The sequence below is a fragment of the Gymnoscopelus microlampas genome, assembly GCF_963454915.1.
Source record: "Gymnoscopelus microlampas genome assembly, chromosome: 7".
Taxonomy (NCBI): Eukaryota; Metazoa; Chordata; class Actinopteri; order Myctophiformes; family Myctophidae; genus Gymnoscopelus; species Gymnoscopelus microlampas.
In genome coordinates, this window is record NC_139944.1 from 37,850,547 (window position 1) to 37,870,393 (window position 19,847).

The 19,847-nt window shown below is 36.2% G+C and overlaps 1 protein-coding gene across 2 annotated transcripts in view; it reads left to right on the plus strand.

The window, feature by feature from the left end:
- Nucleotides 1-1,573: 1,573 nt before the first annotated feature.
- Nucleotides 1,574-19,847, plus strand: part of LOC311048123 (band 4.1-like protein 1) — a 133,023-nt gene continuing 114,749 nt past the window's right edge. For both annotated transcript variants that reach the window (XM_084061173.1, XM_084061174.1), the window contains exon 1: nt 1,574-1,744. The gene's annotated coding sequence lies outside the window, so the exon portion shown is untranslated. The remainder of the gene's footprint in view (nt 1,745-19,847) is intronic.

Below are 19,847 nucleotides of genomic sequence, written 5' to 3' on the forward strand. Positions count from 1 at the left end.
AAGCTACCAGCATTCAAGCACTAGAGGGAAATATTCTTTTGGATTTTGAGGTTTGGCAGTTGATTATTTTAAAGCTGACAACCCTCTTATACGCTGCACTATTAATCAAATAATGGATTTGATTAATTTAACAGACCACCAGGAGGTCGTGCAGGGTTTGTCTAGTGTCTATACGAATACAATTAATTGCCCCGTGTTCAGGGGAGGCAAGCCGGGGGCGGGGAGGGTGATAATTGTCACTGCACGTAATCCTACGGGCTGGGTCGGCATGTCCTCCCGATGTGGGCTCCTCGCTGGTAGGTGAGTCAGTAGGATTCAACAGATGTTGACAGAAATGTGTGTGGGGAGGAATCAATTGGCATGATTGCGTAGTAACATGGGTAAAAAACATAATAATGTCACATGGAGAGAAAAACTCATAGTTTCTATAGTAGACTAAGTGAGGCTTTGCTTCTAATTCATCAATCAACGCCTTTTCAGCTCAATATAGTCTACCTATTAGGTAGGTAGGTATTAGCCTTCTTTATCAGCAATCAATGTCCATTGTTAAACTCAGAAGAACATTGCTTGAAAGCAATAGGGTACTTTAAGTAGGCTACTATTTACCAAACACAACTAAATGTGTATTCTGTTTCATTCAGAAGACTTGTTTCCAACCTCCAGAATTACATAGGCTAATTCATCCATTCATGAAGCAGTGATTAGGCCTTTCTATAAGGCTAAAAGCAGCCTAATGCCCACTGTATGCAGATTGAAGCAGGTATAGGATAGTTGTGAATGAGGGCTATTTACAGTAGGCTTATAGGCTTATGCTTGGTGATTCAATCAAAAGGATTTGCACAATGCCTATCTGACCCTCTGTGACTGTGGCGATATGAAACGCTATGATAAGGTTTCTGATAAGGGTTCCTTTAGTGACCCGCAGTGGTGTAAAGTAACTAAGTACATGTGCTGTACTTAAGTACAATTCTGAGGTATTTTTACTTTCTTCAGTATTAAAAATGTTCAATACTTTTACTTCTACTCCACTACATCTCAGAGGCAAATATTATACTTTTACTCCACTACAAATATTTGAACACTTTTACTATAGTTAGATTTAGATTATTATTACAAATCATACATTTACCACTTCAGCCCTATATACATTTCGGCCATTTGAAAATAGCTGATAATGAAGCATTGTGAGTTTGTAGATCTGCTATTTTCTAAAGATTGTTATACATTAGAAAACGTGTGAAATTGGACATTCTGCATAATGAGTAGGCTACTTTCTACTTTTGGTACTTTAAGTAGGCTACATGTTGATACCAACCAATACTTTTGTACTTTTACTCAAGTACATTTTTAATTCCTGACTTTCACTTGCAACAGAGTATTTATACCATATCGATACTTTTACTTAAGTAAAGAAAATTGGAGTACTTTTCCCCACCACTGCTTCTGCCTCCCTCCCTGTCCCTGCATCTGCCAGACTGACTGCCACCACTGTCCCTCCCTCTCTCCCACTCTCCTCCTCCTCCCTCCTTCCAATTCCATTCAGCTGAGGAGGAGGCTTTCCCCTGCATGGTTACACTGCTGGTCCACCGACACACACTCCCAGGTCCCTGATCTATCCTCCATACGAAGCCTCCTAAGGCTCCAACCCCAGGAATAACGACGGGGAATCGGATTGAGTCACCGCGCGGTGCGGTCCAACGTCAATGGTTCTTACCTGGATGATGACCGTTTGACTGGAGGGAGGGTACGTTTACAAATCTCACATTCAGCTGGTTTGGGGGGCATGCTGTTATTATTTCGATAATAAAACGGGTCTATGCAAAGTCCTTTTTAAACGAATTGTTGACTGCTTGCTTGTGAAATCTTTTAAGACACGTGCTTGATCATATTTGCTCAAATCGTCCATTTGTTTGAACATATAACAGCATTAACAGGCTATTCGTGATACCTATGCTCTCTTTGTGCATTGTGCTGCCGCAACGAAAAGGCATTTATACCCCACAGTATACAGTTCATACTGGCGCCATTCAACAGCGCATCATTTCATAACATAATAGGCTAAAATGGTACACTCGTCACCAAAACAGGCAATATTTGATTTTATGACAAATGGTTGAAATTGTCATTATGGAACAAAAAAAAGAAGGCGCAAGTTGGAACGTCCTTATTGTCAAAAATCTGCCTTCATATCGGCTTGTCCTTTCCCGTAGAATGGTTCAAGCTATATAGCTTGAAGAACCATTCTACGGGAAAGGACAATAAAGCCATAAGGTGGCTTCATTTATATAAAGTGGCATAAAGTACTGCAGTCACGCTGGCCGCTCTTCAGAAAGAGTCAGTCGCACTAGCCGTGCTTCAAAAATGATTGCGCAGCTACGTGGCTTTTTACGGTTAGGCGAACTGATGGTGCGTTCAATGAAATCGTAAATCCCAGTTACTTCAATATATACATGTAAAAATGTAATAAAACAATCTAAAAACATTGTTTGTGTCTAATGTTCTCGTCTGTAATTATTACCGAAATGTTTTACTGCACAAATTATTAATAATAAAATATTGAAATATTACAGAATCCAGTACAGTTCAATGTAATTTTTTATAAAATCATAAAAAATCTAAAAACAGAGTTATCACCCTGCAACTAAATGTTATTGTGCCCATGTGTGTCCTTTACAATATGTGAATATTACCAATATATTTTACTGTACCGATTATTAATAATAAAATATTGAAATATTACAGAATCCCATCAAATTCAATGTAATTTTTGGAAAATCATAGAACATTCTAAAAACAGAGTTATCAACCAGCAACTAAATATTATTGTGCCCAAGTGTCTCCTTTACAATATGTAATTATTACCAATATGTTTTACTGCACCGATTATTAATAATAAAATATTTAAATATTACAGAATCCCATCTATTTCAATGTACATTTTAGGAAAATCATTCAGAAAAACATAGTTATCACACAACGACTAAATGTTAATGTGCCCCATGGTCTCCTGCAAACCATGGATGATTATAAATATGTTTTACTGTAGCAATTATTACTAATAAAATATTGAAATATTACAGAATCGCATCCATTTCAATGTAATTTTTCAAAAAATCATTAAAAAAATCAAGAAACATAGTTATCACCCAACAACTATATATTAATGTGCCCCATGGTCTCTTGTACACCTGTGATGATTATCAATATGTTTTACAGCTGCAATTATTAATAATAAATTATTGAAATATTACAGAATCCCATCCATTTCAATGTAATTTTTCAAAAAATCATAGAAAATTCAAAAAACATAGTTATCACCCAACAACTATATATTAATGTGCCCCATGGTCTCTTGTACACCTGTGATGATTATCAATATGTTTTACAGCTGCAATTGTTAATAATAAATTATTGAAATATTACAGAATCCCATCCATTTCAATGTAATTTTTCAAAAAATCATAGAAAATTCAAAAAACATAGTTATCACCCAACAACTATATATTAATGTGCCCCATGGTCTCTTGTACACCTGTGATGATTACCAATATGTTTTACAGTAGCAATTATTAATAATAAAATATTGAAATATTACAGAATCCTATCCATTTCAATGTAATCTTTAGAAATATCATAAGGAATCCAAAAAGCATAGATATCACCCAACAACTACATATATTAATGTGCCCCATGGTCTCTTGTACACCTGTGATGATTATCAATATGTTTTACAGCAGCAATTATTAATAATAAATTATTGAAATATTACAGAATCCCATCCATTTCAATGTAATCTTTAGAAAAATCATAAAAAATCCAAAAAACATAGTTATCGCCCAACAACTATATATTAATGTGCCCCATGGTCTCTTGTACACCTGTGATGATTATCAATATGTTTTACAGCAGCAATTATTAATAATAAATGATTGAAATATTACAGAATCCCATCCATTTCAATGTAATCTTTAGAAAAATCGAAAAAAAAATCCAAAAAACATAGATATCACCCAACAACTACATATATTAATGTGCCCCATGGTCTCTTGTACACCTGTGATGATTATCAATATGTTTTACAGCAGCAATTATTAATAATAAATTATTGAAATATTACAGAATCCCATCCATTTCAATGTAATCTTTAGAAAAATCATAAAAAATCCAAAAAACATAGTTATCGCCCAACAACTATATATTAATGTGCCCCATGGTCTCTTGTACACCTGTGATGATTATCAATATGTTTTACAGCAGCAATTATGAATAATAAATTATTGAAATATTACAGAATCCCATCCGTTTCAATGTAATCTTTAGAAAAATCATAAGAAATCCAAAAAACATAGTTATCACCCAACAACTATATATTAATGTGCCCCTAGGTCTCTTGTACACCTGTGATGATTATCAATATGTTTTACAGCAGCAATTATTAATAATAAATTATTGAAATATTACAGAATCCCATCCGTTTCAATGTAATCTTTAGAAAAATCATAAAAAATCCAAGAAACATAGTTATCGCCCAACAACTATATATTAATGTGCCCCATGGTCTCTTGTACACCTGTGATCATTACCAATATGTTTTACAGTAGCAATTATTAATAATAAAATATTGAAATATTACAGAATCCCCATCGATTTCAATGTAATCTTTCAAAAAATCATAAAAAAATCAAAAAACATAGTTATCACCCAACAACTATATATTAATGTGCCCCATGGTCTCTTGTAAAGCTGTGATGATTATCAATATGTTTTACAGCAGCATTTATTAATAATACATTATACATTATTGAAATATTACAGAATCCCATCCGTTTCAATGTAATCTTTAGAAAAATCATAAAAAATCCAAAAAACATAGTTATCGCCCAACAACTATATATTAATGTTCCCCATGGTCTCTCGTACACCTGTGATGATTATCAATATGTTTTACAGCAGCAATTATTAATAATAAATTATTGAAATATTACAGAATCCCATCCATTTCAATGTAATCTTTAGAAAAATCATAAGAAATCCAAAAAACATAGTTATCACCCAACAACTATATATTAATGTTCCCCATGGTCTCTTGTACACCTGTGATGATTATCAATATGTTTTACAGCAGCAATTATTAATAATAAATTATTGAAATATTACAGAATCCCATCCGTTTCAATGTAATCTTTAGAAAAATCATAAGAAATCCAAAAAACATAGTTATCACCCAACAACTATATATTAATGTGCCCCTAGGTCTCTTGTACACCAGTGATGATTATCAATATGTTTTACAGCAGCAATTATTAATAATAAATTATTGAAATAGTACAGAATCCCATCCGTTTCAATGTAATCTTTAGAAAAATAATAAAAAGTCCAAGAAACATAGTTATCGCCCAACAACTATATATTAATGTGCCCCATGGTCTCTTGTACACCTGTGATCATTACCAATATGTTTTACAGTAGCAATTATTAATAATAAAATATTGAAATATTACAGAATCCCCATCGATTTCAATGTAATCTTTCCAAAAATCATAAAAAAAATCAAAAAACATAGTTATCACCCAACAACTATATATTAATGTGCCCCATGGTCTCTTGTAAAGCTGTGATGATTATCAATATGTTTTACAGCAGCAATTATTAATAATACATTATTGAAATATTACAGAATCCCATCCGTTTCAATGTAATCTTTAGAAAAATCATAAAAAAATCCAAAAAACAGAGTTATCGCCCAACAACTATATATTAATGTTCCCCATGGTCTCTCGTACACCTGTGATGATTATCAATATGATTTACAGCAGCAATTATTAATAATAAATTATTGAAATATTACAGAATCCCATCCATTTCAATATAATCTTTAGAAAAATCGGGAAAAAAATCCAAAAAACATAGTTATCACCCACCAACTATATATTAATGTTCCCCATGGTCTCTCGTACACCTGTGATGATTATCAATATGTTTTACAGCAGCAATTATTAATAATAAAGTATTGAAATATTACAGAATCCCATCCATTTCAATGTAATCTTTAGAAAAATCATTAAAAAATCCCAAAAACATAGTTATCACCCAACAACTATATATTAATGTGCCCCATGGTCTCTTGTACACCTGTGATGATTACCAATATGTTTTACAGTAGCAAGTATTAATAATAAATTATTGAAATATTACAGAATCCCATCCATTTCAATGTAATTTTTCAAAAAAATCATAAAAGATTCAAAAAACATAGTTATTATAGCGTAGCTTTAAGCAACTGCTTACTATGGGACACATACACGTTCCCTTAGGGGAGCCCCCAGTTGTGACAACCCTTACCCACACGCTTGCCCAAGGCCTCAGGACCTGCCCCCGGCAGGACCCTGACCTACAGGCACCCCAGACCCCTCGGGTCGGGACGCGCAGGACTGAAAAGGCAAAACCTTGACGGACATAAATCCTGTCCGTCACCAATACTGGATAAAACCTAGATTATCCAACCAGTGACAGAGAAACCAAGGCCTCCTCCTCCCTGGACCATGCCTAGCCGGTCCCAGGAGGGCAAGGAAGGCCAGCCAGGTAGGAAGAGAAGCATGCCCCCGGGCACCCCTCGCATTCCCTACCATGAAACTGGCCACTGCAAAGTTACAGGGAGAAGAAACATGCCCCAAGGCAAGTTTACACTCCCCCACCAGTAAGAAAGGTGCAAAAAGGTTGAGAAAAGACCAATTAAACCGTGACGGGGAGAGAGAGCACGCCTCGCAGACCCCGTCGGAACCCGGCTGCTGCACTCACACAAGGAGAAAAGACATGCCCCAAGGCATATCCAGACTCTTCTACCCGGAGTCAGCTCCCACACCCAAGACTGTACGCGCCATCGTAGATGCCGCCACGTCAAGGCTGTAAGAAGATGCAAAGGTCGAGGGAGATGACCAGTCAGCCGCGGAGCAGATCACCTGCATCGACACCCCTTTGTAAAGGGCCCAAGATGCAGCTACGCTCCGAGCAGAGAGGGCCCTCAGTCCCAGTGGAATAGGGACCCCTCTACTCTCGTACGCCAACCGAATCGCCTCCACAATACATCTGGACAGGGTCGGTTTAGCCATCGCCTACCTCTGACCTCGGCCAAAGGCAACGAAAGGCTGAGACGACCTACGGCCCATAGCTGTCCTCTAACAGTAGAGCTACAGAGCCCTCACTGGACAGAGACAAAGTAACCGTTCATCCTTTGCCGAAAAGAACGGCGGAGGATGAAAAGCCCCCAGTCCCCGCAACTGCGCCGGTGTGGGACACAAAGGCCAAGTTGTGTTTCAACAAAACCCTCCTGCCGTCGTCCGAAAACAACATGCAGCCCCACTCACAGAGAGCGCCTGCATGTCACAGACGCGTCATGCCGTAAAAAGGGCCACCAGGAGCACCGTTTTGAGGCTTCAAGGTGGAGAAGGCCAAGTCTTGGTCCAGCCTGCCCAGCAGGTAGATCAGAACGCTTCTCCCGGGTGCCTGAAAATCAATCACCGGAGGTGACTACTCCAGGCACCATGTTTCGAACATATTCCACCAGATATCGTACCGACCTCCGGTGGATTCTGCTCTCGCCCCCTGAAAGGGCCCAGACTCGACTCTTCACGGGGTAAACCCACAGGTCTAGTCCCTGGGGGTCCTCGTGGAACACCTCGTCCCCACCCTGTCTCAGGAGGTTCCTGAACCGGGGGAGAGGCCATGGCTCATCACAGAGGAGGGGAGTGATCTCCGACCTCCAAGAGCCCCACGCTGGTACCACCAGCAGGACCACTCCGCCCTGGATCCTGATCCTTTCCAGTGTTGGACGAATCAGGTCTAGGGGTGGAGACGCATTTTGCAGAGTGGCATGCCCGGCCAACCCGTGTGCCAAGGCGTCTACTCCCAAGGTGATCGATCGAGAAGAACCGTGAGCACTCCGCGTTCTTCTTGGAGCCACCAGGCCGATTTGGGCCCGGCCGAACCGGGCCCAGATCAGGCCCAACGTCCTCGGGCATAGTGGCCAGTCCCCGTAACGGAGCCCTGGTTTTGGACAACCGGTCTGCACCGCTGTCTCAGGAGGCCCGGTACATGAGTGGCGCGTAGTGAAGCCGAATGTTGTACGCTCCAAGGCGTCAGCACGCACGCTAATCTGACCAAAACAAGAGACCCCAAGCCTCCTTGTTTGTAGGCAGAACACATCGTTGTGACATTCTCCGTTCTGACCAGGACATGGCACCCCACGATGTGGCTCTTGAAACCCTCGAGAGCGAGGAAGACTCCCAGCAACTCCAGGTATCCTCACCTGAGAAGCTGGCGTCCATGGTAATCACCTTCCAGGACACTACTGTGCCTACCCATATCCTGACCCCTCTGGATAGGAGGGCCGTGTGTGTTCATGGTTCGAGTGACGACACAAACTGTGATGTCACTACCACTTTCCGTGAGCCCATGGTCTGCGGTATCCTCAGAGACCGCATCCATTGCTGGAAAGGTCTCTCGTGGAATCTGCCCAACCGGGTCAGGCGTATGGCCGAAGCCATGAGACCCGCGGCCTGCATGCATGTCCTGCATATGACCCGGCGCCCCAGGCGCAGGGAGCACACACATGTCAAAGAGCTCACCGTCCTGTCCTGAGACAGGCGCGCAACCATCGTGGTGGAATCCAAAATTCCCACGAAGGTGGCTAGCTGGGAAGAATCAGAGCGCACTCCTGAGCGTCGATTGTGAAGCCCAGGGACTGCAGGTGCGTAATGGCCACCTCCGTGTGCCGTGCCACCTCCACCCTGGAGTCCGCTGCCAGCAGCCAGTTGTCTACATATGTCGCCAGACGCAGACCCTGCTGCCGCAGCGGGGCTATCGCCGCCTCCGTGCACAGTCACGAAAAAAACCCTGTGGCTTAGTGACAAGCCGGACGGGAGTACCGCATGCTCGCACGTCTCGCCTTCGTAAACGAAGCGCAGGGACTTTGCGGTGCGGCGGTTAGATTGGGACGTAAAGATAGGTATCCTTGATATCTATACCCGTCCACCAATTGCTTTTTCGTATCGTCTTCAACAGCGTCGCTGTTGTGAGCATACGAAGTTTAATATAAAAACCTTCAGAATTCTGTTCAAACCCTTCAGGTTCAGAATAGGTCTTACGCCCCCCCCCCCCCCCCCCCGCCTCTTCTTTTCACCAGGAAAAACTCAGAATAATAACCCAGTCGGTTCTGATCCGGAGATAAATCACTGATTGCACCCTTGCTCAGGAGAGCTGAAACCTCTTCCCTCAGCGTTATGGCCGCTTGGCCCGACGCGTGGGAGAACACTATCTTGCCCGATAGTGGAGGTTTGCTCGAAAATTGCAACCTGTATCCTGTTAACATGGTGCGCAGCACCCAAGGATTCGGTTTGCATGCTTTCCATTCGGAAAAGCATCGAGCGAGAGGGTTCGTGGGGATGGTGGGGGCTGCTGACGTCACCTGCCACGTCGGGCTATGACCGATCGACGGTGGGGAAAGCCCGTGACGTAGACGGGGAATCCCACACACCGTAGACATCCGCCCTGTAGCATTGCTCGGTAGCGCTAGCTGGGCTAATGTCGGTCTCGTCACAGAGCGCGCGCCCGTTCCCATGGGGATACGAGACGCTGTCGGCTCTCCAGACGTAGTCTCGGAACCTTGCCCCGGTGTAGTACTTACCCAGCTTTCTTGTCGTCCTTACGCCTTACGTCCTGGAAACCAAGAGAGCTATCGGGTCGCTCCCAGGAACTAGCTCTGGTGGAGGACGCCCTGGATGCACCACGCTGACGTCCAGAGGTGCGTCTGCCGCCCGCAGCCCCTTGCTGTTGAGGCCTCACAGCGGGGGTTACGGGGGTTGAGAGGAGGCCTGTGGTTGTCTCCTCGAGCTGCTTCTCCGCCGCCTTGGTCTTGATGAGACAGTCGGCACCGGTGTCGAAGAGGTTGTCCGGTTTGAGCAAGAAGCTTTTCAGACCCGAGGTCAAGATGGCCTGGGGGGATGAGGGAGCGGCCCTCGAGGCCTGCTCATCCCGGACCTTGCTGATGGCTCCACTGGCGCGTGGGGCCGAGTGGAGCGGAGGGCCCAAGGCCCCCGGGCTAGTGCGAGCTTCCTCGGTGCCTTTGCTGGGGGAGCTTCGGGGCTAGCACCGCCGCTTGTCGAGGCCGCTAGGTCCATGGCCCTTTGCAGGCGCCGGTCTAGCTGGGCCTCGGAGAACATCCCGCATGGCCCGCAGCCGCCTTTGTCCTGACCCCGCTCGCAAGCGAGCCAGCCATGGCTCGGGCCAAGGCAGGAGATGCAGAGGCAGTGGTCGTCGTCCGCAGCGACCAGGAAACCGCATCCTCGGAACGCGCAGTGACAAGGTGCCTCCATCTTTTCCCTCTTCCGTCGAGACACGAGACGAACAAAAGGCTAGGCTGCTAGCCTTCGTTGGCTCCGTGTGCTTCGCGTTGGCAGAGTGGAAGAAGAGCTCATGTGACGCAGTGGTATTTATACCACTACCGGTTTCCGGTTTGCGTCATACGGCCCTTATCCAATGGACATTGGAGTTCCGTGAGTCCTGTTGTTAATCTGTGCGATCGCCAGGGGGCGATGATATCCCATAGTAAGCAGTTGCTTAAAGCTACGCTATCATTTTTGAAAAATGACATTGAAATGGATGGGATTCTGTAATATTTCAATAATTTATTATTAATAATTGCTGCTGTAAAACATATTGATAATCATCACAGGTGTTCAGGAGACCATGGGGCACATTGATATATAGTTGTTGGGTGATAACTATGTTTTTTGAAATGTTTATGATTTTTCTAAAGATTACATTGAAACGGATGGGATTCTGTAATATTTCAATAATTTATTATTAATAATTGCTGCTGTAAAACATATTGATAATCACCACTGGTGTACAAGAGACCTAGGGGCACATTAATATATAGTTGTTGGGTGATAACTATGTTTTTTGGATTTCTTATGATTTTTCTAAAGATTACATTGAAAAGGATGGAATTCTGTAATATTTCAATAATTTATTATTCATAATTGCTGCTGTAAAACATATTGATAATCATCACAGGTGTACAAGAGACCTAGGGGCACATTAATATATAGTTGTTGGGTGATAACTATGTTTTTTGGATTTCTTATGATTTTTCTAAAGATTACATTGAAACGGATGGGATTCTGTAATGTTTCAATGATTTATTATTAATAAATGCTGCTGTAAAACATATTGATAATCATCACAGGTGTACAAGAGACCATGGGGAACATTAATATATAGTTGTTGGGTGATAACTATGTTTTTTTTATTTTTTTTTATTTTTCTAAAGATTACATTGAAATGGATGGGATTCTGTAATATTTCAATAATTTATTATTAATAATTGCTGCTGTAAAACATATTGATAATCATCACAGGTGTACAAGAGACCTAGGGGCACATTAATATATAGTTGTTGGGTGATAACTATGTTTTTTGGATTTGTTATGATTTTTCTAAAGATTACATTGAAACGGATGGGATTCTGTAATATTTCAATAATGTATTATTAATAATTGCTGCTGTAAAACATTGATAATCATCACAGCTTTACAAGAGACCATGGGGCACATTAATATATAGTTGTTGGATGATAACTATGTTTTTTGATTTTTTTATGATTTTTTGAAAGATTACATTGAAATCGATGGGGATTCTGTAATATTTCAATATTTTATTATTAATAATTGCTACTGTAAAACATATTGGTAATGATCACAGGTGTACAAGAGACCATGGGGCACATTAATATATAGTTGTTGGGCGATAACTATGTTTTTTGGATTTTTTATGATTTTTCTAAAGATTACATTGAAATGGATGGGATTCTGTAATATTTCAATAATTTATTATTAATAAATGCTGCTGTAAAACATATTGATAATCATCACAGGTGTACAAGAGACCATGGGGAACATTAATATATAGTTGTTGGGTGATAACTATGTTTTTTGGATTTTTTTGGGGATTTTTCTAAAGATTACATTGAAATGGATGGGATTCTGTAATATTTCAATCATTTATTATTAATAATTGCTGCTGTAAAACATATTGATAATCATTACAGGTGTACAAGAGACCATGGGGCACATTAATACATAGTTGTTGGGCGATAACTATGTTTTTTGGATTTTTTATGATTTTTCTAAAGATTACACTGAAATGGATGGGATTCTGTAATATTTCAATAATTTATTATTAATAATTGCTGCTGTAAAACATATTGATAATCATCACAGGTGTACAAGAGACCTAGGGGCACATTAATATATAGTTGTTGGGTGATAACTATGTTTTTGGGATTTTTTTCGATTTTTCTAAAGATTACATTGAAACGGATGGGATTCTGTAATATTTCAATAATTTATTATTAATAATTGCTGCTGTAAAACATATTGATAATCATCACAGGTGTACAAGAGACCTAGGGGCACATTAATATATAGTTGTTGGGTGATAACTATGTTTTGGGGATTTTTTTTGATTTTTCTAAAGATTACATTGAAACGGATGGGATTCTGTAATATTTCAATAATTTATTATTAATAATTGCTGCTGTAAAACATATTGATAATCATCACAGATGTACGAGAGACCATGGGGAACATTAATATATAGTTGTTGGGCGATAACTATGTTTTTTAGATTTTTTATGATTTTTCTAAAGATTACATTGAAACGGATGGGATTCTGTAATATTTCAATAATTTATTCTTTATAAATGCTGCTGTAAAACATATTGATAATCATCACAGGTGTACAAGAGACCATGGGGAACATTAATATATAGTTGTTGGGCGATAACTATGTTTTTTGGATTTTTTATGATTTTTCTAAAGATTACATTGAAACGGATGGGATTCTGTAATATTTCAATAATGTATTGTTAATAATTGCTGCTGTAAAACATATTGATAATCATCACAGCTTTACAAGAGACCATGGGGCACATTAATATATAGTTGTTGGGTGATAACTATGTTTTTTGATTTTTTTATGATTTTTTGAAAGATTACATTGAAATCGATGGGGATTCTGTAATATTTCAATATTTTATTATTAATAATTGCTACTGTAAAACATATTGGTAATGATCACAGGTGTACAAGAGACCATGGGGCACATTAATATATAGTTGTTGGGCGATAACTATGTTTTTTGGATTTTTTATGATTTTTCTAAAGATTACATTGAAACGGATGGGATTCTGTAATATTTCAATAATTTATTATTCATAATTGCTGCTGTAAAACATATTGATAATCATCACAGGTGTAAAAGAGACCTAGGGGCACATTAATATATAGTTGTTGGGTGATAACTATGTTTTTTGGATTTTTTTCGATTTTTCTAAAGATTACATTGAAACGGATGGGATTCTGTAATATTTCAATAATTTATTATTAATAATTGCTGCTGTAAAACATATTGATAATCATCACTGGTGTACAAGAGACCTAGGGCACATTAATATATAGTTGTTGGGTGATAACTATGTTTTTTGGATTTCTTATGATTTTTCTAAAGATTACATTGAAACGGATGGGATTCTGTAATATTTCAATAATTTATTATTAATAATTGCTGCTGTAAAACATATTGATAATCATCACAGGTGTACAAGAGACCTAGGGGCACATTAATATATAGTTGTTGGGTGATAACTATGTTTTTTGGATTTCTTATGATTTTTCTAAAGATTACATTGAAACGGATGGGATTCTGTAATATTTCAATAATTTATTATTAATAAATGCTGCTGTAAAACATATTGATAATCATCACAGGTGTACGAGAGATCATGGGGAACATTAATATATAGTTGTTGGGCGATAACTATGTTTTTTAGATTTTATATGATTTTTCTAAAGATTACATTGAAATGGATGGGATTCTGTAATATTTCAATAATTTATTCTTAATAAATGCTGCTGTAAAACATATTGATAATCATCACAGGTGTACAAGAGACCATGGGGAACATTAATATATAGTTGTTGGGCGATAACTATGTTTTTTGGATTTGTTATGATTTCTCTAAAGATTACATTGAAACGGATGGGATTCTGTAATATTTCAATAATGTATTATTAATAATTGCTGCTGTAAAACATATTGATAATCATCACAGCTTTACAAGAGACCATGGGGCACATTAATATATAGTTGTTGGGTGATAACTATGTTTTTTGAATTTTTTATGATTTTTTGAAAGATTACATTGAAATCGATGGGGATTCTGTAATATTTCAATATTTTATTATTAATAATTGCTACTGTAAAACATATTGGTAATGATCACAGGTGTACAAGAGACCATGGGGCACATTAATATATAGTTGTTGGGCGATAACTATGTTTTTTGGATTTTTTTCGATTTTTCTAAAGATTACATTGAAATGGATAGGATTCTGTAATATTTCAATAATTTATTATTAATAATTGCTGCTGTAAAACATATTGATAATCATCACAGGTGTACAAGAGACCTAGGGGAACATTAATATATAGTTGTTGGGTGATAACTATGTTTTTTGGATTTCTTATGATTTTTCTAAAGATTACATTGAAACGGATGGGATTCTGTAATATTTCAATAATTTATTATTAATAATTGCTGCTGTAAAACATATTGATAATCATCACTGGTGTACAAGAGACCTAGGGGCACATTAATATATAGTTGTTGGGTGATAACTATGTTTTTTGGATTTCTTATGATTTTTCTAAAGATTACATTGAAACGGATGGGATTCTGTAATATTTCAATAATTTATTATTAATAATTGCTGCTGTAAAACATATTGATAATCATCACAGGTGTACAAGAGACCTAGCGGCACATTAATATATAGTTGTTGGGTGATAACTATGTTTTTTGGATTTGTTATGATTTTTCTAAAGATTACATTGAAACGGAAGGGATTCTGTAATATTTCAATAATTTATTATTAATAATTGCTGCTGTAAAACATATTGATAATCATCACAGGTGTACAAGAGACCTAGGGGCACATTAATATATAGTTGTTGGGTGATAACTATGTTTTTTGGATTTCTTATGATTTTTCTAAAGATTACATTGAAACGGATGGGATTCTGTAATATTTCAATAATTTATTATTAATAATTGCTGCTGTAAAACATATTGATAATCATCACTGGTGTACAAGAGACCTAGGGGCACATTAATATATAGTTGTTGGGTGATAACTATGTTTTTTGGATTTCTTATGATTTTTCTAAAGATTACATTGAAACGGATGGGATTCTGTAATATTTCAATAATTTATTATTAATAATTGCTGCTGTAAAACATATTGATAATCATCACAGGTGTACAAGAGACCTAGCGGCACATTAATATATAGTTGTTGGGTGATAACTATGTTTTTTGGATTTGTTATGATTTTTCTAAAGATTACATTGAAACGGATGGGATTCTGTAATATTTCAATAATTTATTATTAATAATTGCTGCTGTAAAACATATTGATAATCATCACAGGTGTACAAGAGACCTAGGGGCACATTAATATATAGTTGTTGGGTGATAACTATGTTTTTTGGATTTCTTATGATTTTTCTAAAGATTACATTGAAACGGATGGGATTCTGTAATATTTCAATAATTTATTATTAATAATTGCTGCTGTAAAACATATTGATAATCATCACTGGTGTACAAGAGACCTAGGGGCACATTAATATATAGTTGTTGGGTGATAACTATGTTTTTTGGATTTCTTATGATTTTTCTAAAGATTACATTGAAACGGATGGGATTCTGTAATATTTCAATAATTTATTATTAATAATTGCTGCTGTAAAACATATTGATAATCATCACAGGTGTACAAGAGACCTAGGGGCACATTAATATATAGTTGTTGGGTGATAACTATGTTTTTTGGATTTGTTATGATTTTTCTAAAGATTACATTGAAACGGATGGGATTCTGTAATATTTCAATAATTTATTATTAATAATTGCTGCTGTAAAACATATTGATAATCATCACAGATGTACGAGAGACCATGGGGAACATTAATATATAGTTGTTGGGCGATAACTATGTTTTTTAGATTTTTTATGATTTTTCTAAAGATTACATTGAAACGGATGGGATTCTGTAATATTTCAATAATTTATTCTTTATAAATGCTGCTGTGAAACATATTGATAATCATCACAGGTGTATGAGAGACCATGGGGAACATTAATATATAGTTGTTGGGCGATGACTATGTTTTTTGGATTTTTTATGATTTTTCTAAAGATTACATTGTAATGGATGGGATTCTGTAATATTTCAATCATTTATTATTAATAATTGCTACTGTAAAACATATTGATAATCATCACAGGTGTACAAGAGACCATGGGGAACATATATAGTTATTGGGTCATAACTATGTTTTTTGATTTTTTTATGATTTTTTGAAAGATTACATTGAAACGGATGGGATTCTGTAATATTTCAATAATTTATTATTAATAATTGCTGCTGTAAAACATATTGATAATCATCACTGGTGTACAAGAGACCTAGGGGCACATTAATATATAGTTGTTGGGTGATAACTATGTTTTTTGGATTTCTTATGATTTTTCTAAAGATTACATTGAAACGGATGGGATTCTGTAATATTTCAATAATTTATTATTCATAATTGCTGCTGTAAAACATATTGATAATCATCACAGGTGTACAAGAGACCTAGGGGCACATTAATATATAGTTGTTGGGTGATAACTATGTTTTTTGGATTTCTTATGATTTTTCTAAAGATTACATTGAAACGGATGGGATTCTGTAATATTTCAATAATTTATTATTCATAATTGCTGCTGTAAAACATATTGATAATCATCACAGGTGTAAAAGAGACCTAGGGGCACATTAATATATAGTTGTTGGGTGATAACTATGTTTTTTGGATTTTTTTCGATTTTTCTAAAGATTACATTGAAACGGATGGGATTCTGTAATATTTCAATAATTTATTATTAATAATTGCTGCTGTAAAACATATTGATAATCATCACTGGTGTACAAGAGACCTAGGGGCACATTAATATATAGTTGTTGGGTGATAACTATGTTTTTTGGATTTGTTATGATTTTTCTAAAGATTACATTGAAACGGATGGGATTCTGTAATATTTCAATAATTTATTATTAATAATTGCTGCTGTAAAACATATTGATAATCATCACAGGTGTACAAGAGACCTAGGGGCACATTAATATATAGTTGTTGGGTGATAACTATGTTTTTTGGATTTCTTATGATTTTTCTAAAGATTACATTGAAACGGATGGGATTCTGTAATATTTCAATAATTTATTATTAATAAATGCTGCTGTAAAACATATTGATAATCATCACAGGTGTACGAGAGATCATGGGGAACATTAATATATAGTTGTTGGGCGATAACTATGTTTTTTAGATTTTATATGATTTTTCTAAAGATTACATTGAAATGGATGGGATTCTGTAATATTTCAATAATTTACTCTTAATAAATGCTGCTGTAAAACATATTGATAATCATCACAGGTGTACAAGAGACCATGGGGAACATTAATATATAGTTGTTGGGCGATAACTATGTTTTTTGGATTTGTTATGATTTCTCTAAAGATTACATTGAAACGGATGGGATTCTGTAATATTTCAATAATGTATTATTAATAATTGCTGCTGTAAAACATATTGATAATCATCACAGCTTTACAAGAGACCATGGGGCACATTAATATATAGTTGTTGGGTGATAACTATGTTTTTTGAATTTTTTATGATTTTTTGAAAGATTACATTGAAATCGATGGGGATTCTGTAATATTTCAATATTTTATTATTAATAATTGCTACTGTAAAACATATTGGTAATGATCACAGGTGTACAAGAGACCATGGGGCACATTAATATATAGTTGTTGGGCGATAACTATGTTTTTTGGATTTTTTTCGATTTTTCTAAAGATTACATTGAAATGGATAGGATTCTGTAATATTTCAATAATTTATTATTAATAATTGCTGCTGTAAAACATATTGATAATCATCACAGGTGTACAAGAGACCTAGGGGAACATTAATATATAGTTGTTGGGTGATAACTATGTTTTTTGGATTTCTTATGATTTTTTTAAAGATTACATTGAAACGGATGGGATTCTGTAATATTTCAATAATTTATTATTAATAATTGCTGCTGTAAAACATATTGATAATCATCACTGGTGTACAAGAGACCTAGGGGCACATTAATATATAGTTGTTGGGTGATAACTATGTTTTTTGGATTTCTTATGATTTTTCTAAAGATTACATTGAAACGGATGGGATTCTGTAATATTTCAATAATTTATTATTAATAATTGCTGCTGTAAAACATATTGATAATCATCACAGGTGTACAAGAGACCTAGCGGCACATTAATATATAGTTGTTGGGTGATAACTATGTTTTTTGGATTTGTTATGATTTTTCTAAAGATTACATTGAAACGGATGGGATTCTGTAATATTTCAATAATTTATTATTAATAATTGCTGCTGTAAAACATATTGATAATCATCACAGGTGTACAAGAGACCTAGGGGCACATTAATATATAGTTGTTGGGTGATAACTATGTTTTTTGGATTTCTTATGATTTTTCTAAAGATTACATTGAAACGGATGGGATTCTGTAATATTTCAATAATTTATTATTAATAATTGCTGCTGTAAAACATATTGATAATCATCACTGGTGTACAAGAGACCTAGGGGCACATTAATATATAGTTGTTGGGTGATAACTATGTTTTTTGGATTTCTTATGATTTTTCTAAAGATTACATTGAAACGGATGGGATTCTGTAATATTTCAATAATTTATTATTAATAATTGCTGCTGTAAAACATATTGATAATCATCACAGGTGTACAAGAGACCTAGGGGCACATTAATATATAGTTGTTGGGTGATAACTATGTTTTTTGGATTTGTTATGATTTTTCTAAAGATTACATTGAAACGGATGGGATTCTGTAATATTTCAATAATTTATTATTAATAATTGCTGCTGTAAAACATATTGATAATCATCACAGATGTACGAGAGACCATGGGGAACATTAATATATAGTTGTTGGGCGATAACTATGTTTTTTAGATTTTTTATGATTTTTCTAAAGATTACATTGAAACGGATGGGATTCTGTAATATTTCAATAATTTATTCTTTATAAATGCTGCTGTGAAACATATTGATAATCATCACAGGTGTACAAGAGACCTAGGGGCACATTAATATATAGTTGTTGGGTGATAACTATGTTTTTTGGATTTCTTATGATTTTTCTAAAGATTACATTGAAACGGATGGGATTCTGTAATATTTCAATAATTTATTATTAATAATTGCTGCTGTAAAACATATTGATAATCATCACAGGTGTACAAGAGACCTAGCGGCACATTAATATATAGTTGTTGGGTGATAACTATGTTTTTTGGATTTGTTATGATTTTTCTAAAGATTACATTGAAACGGATGGGATTCTGTAATATTTCAATAATTTATTATTAATAATTGCTGCTGTAAAACATATTGATAATCATCACAGGTGTACAAGAGACCTAGGGGCACATTAATATATAGTTGTTGGGTGATAACTATGTTTTTTGGATTTCTTATGATTTTTCTAAAGATTACATTGAAACGGATGGGATTCTGTAATATTTCAATAATTTATTATTAATAATTGCTGCTGTAAAACATATTGATAATCATCACTGGTG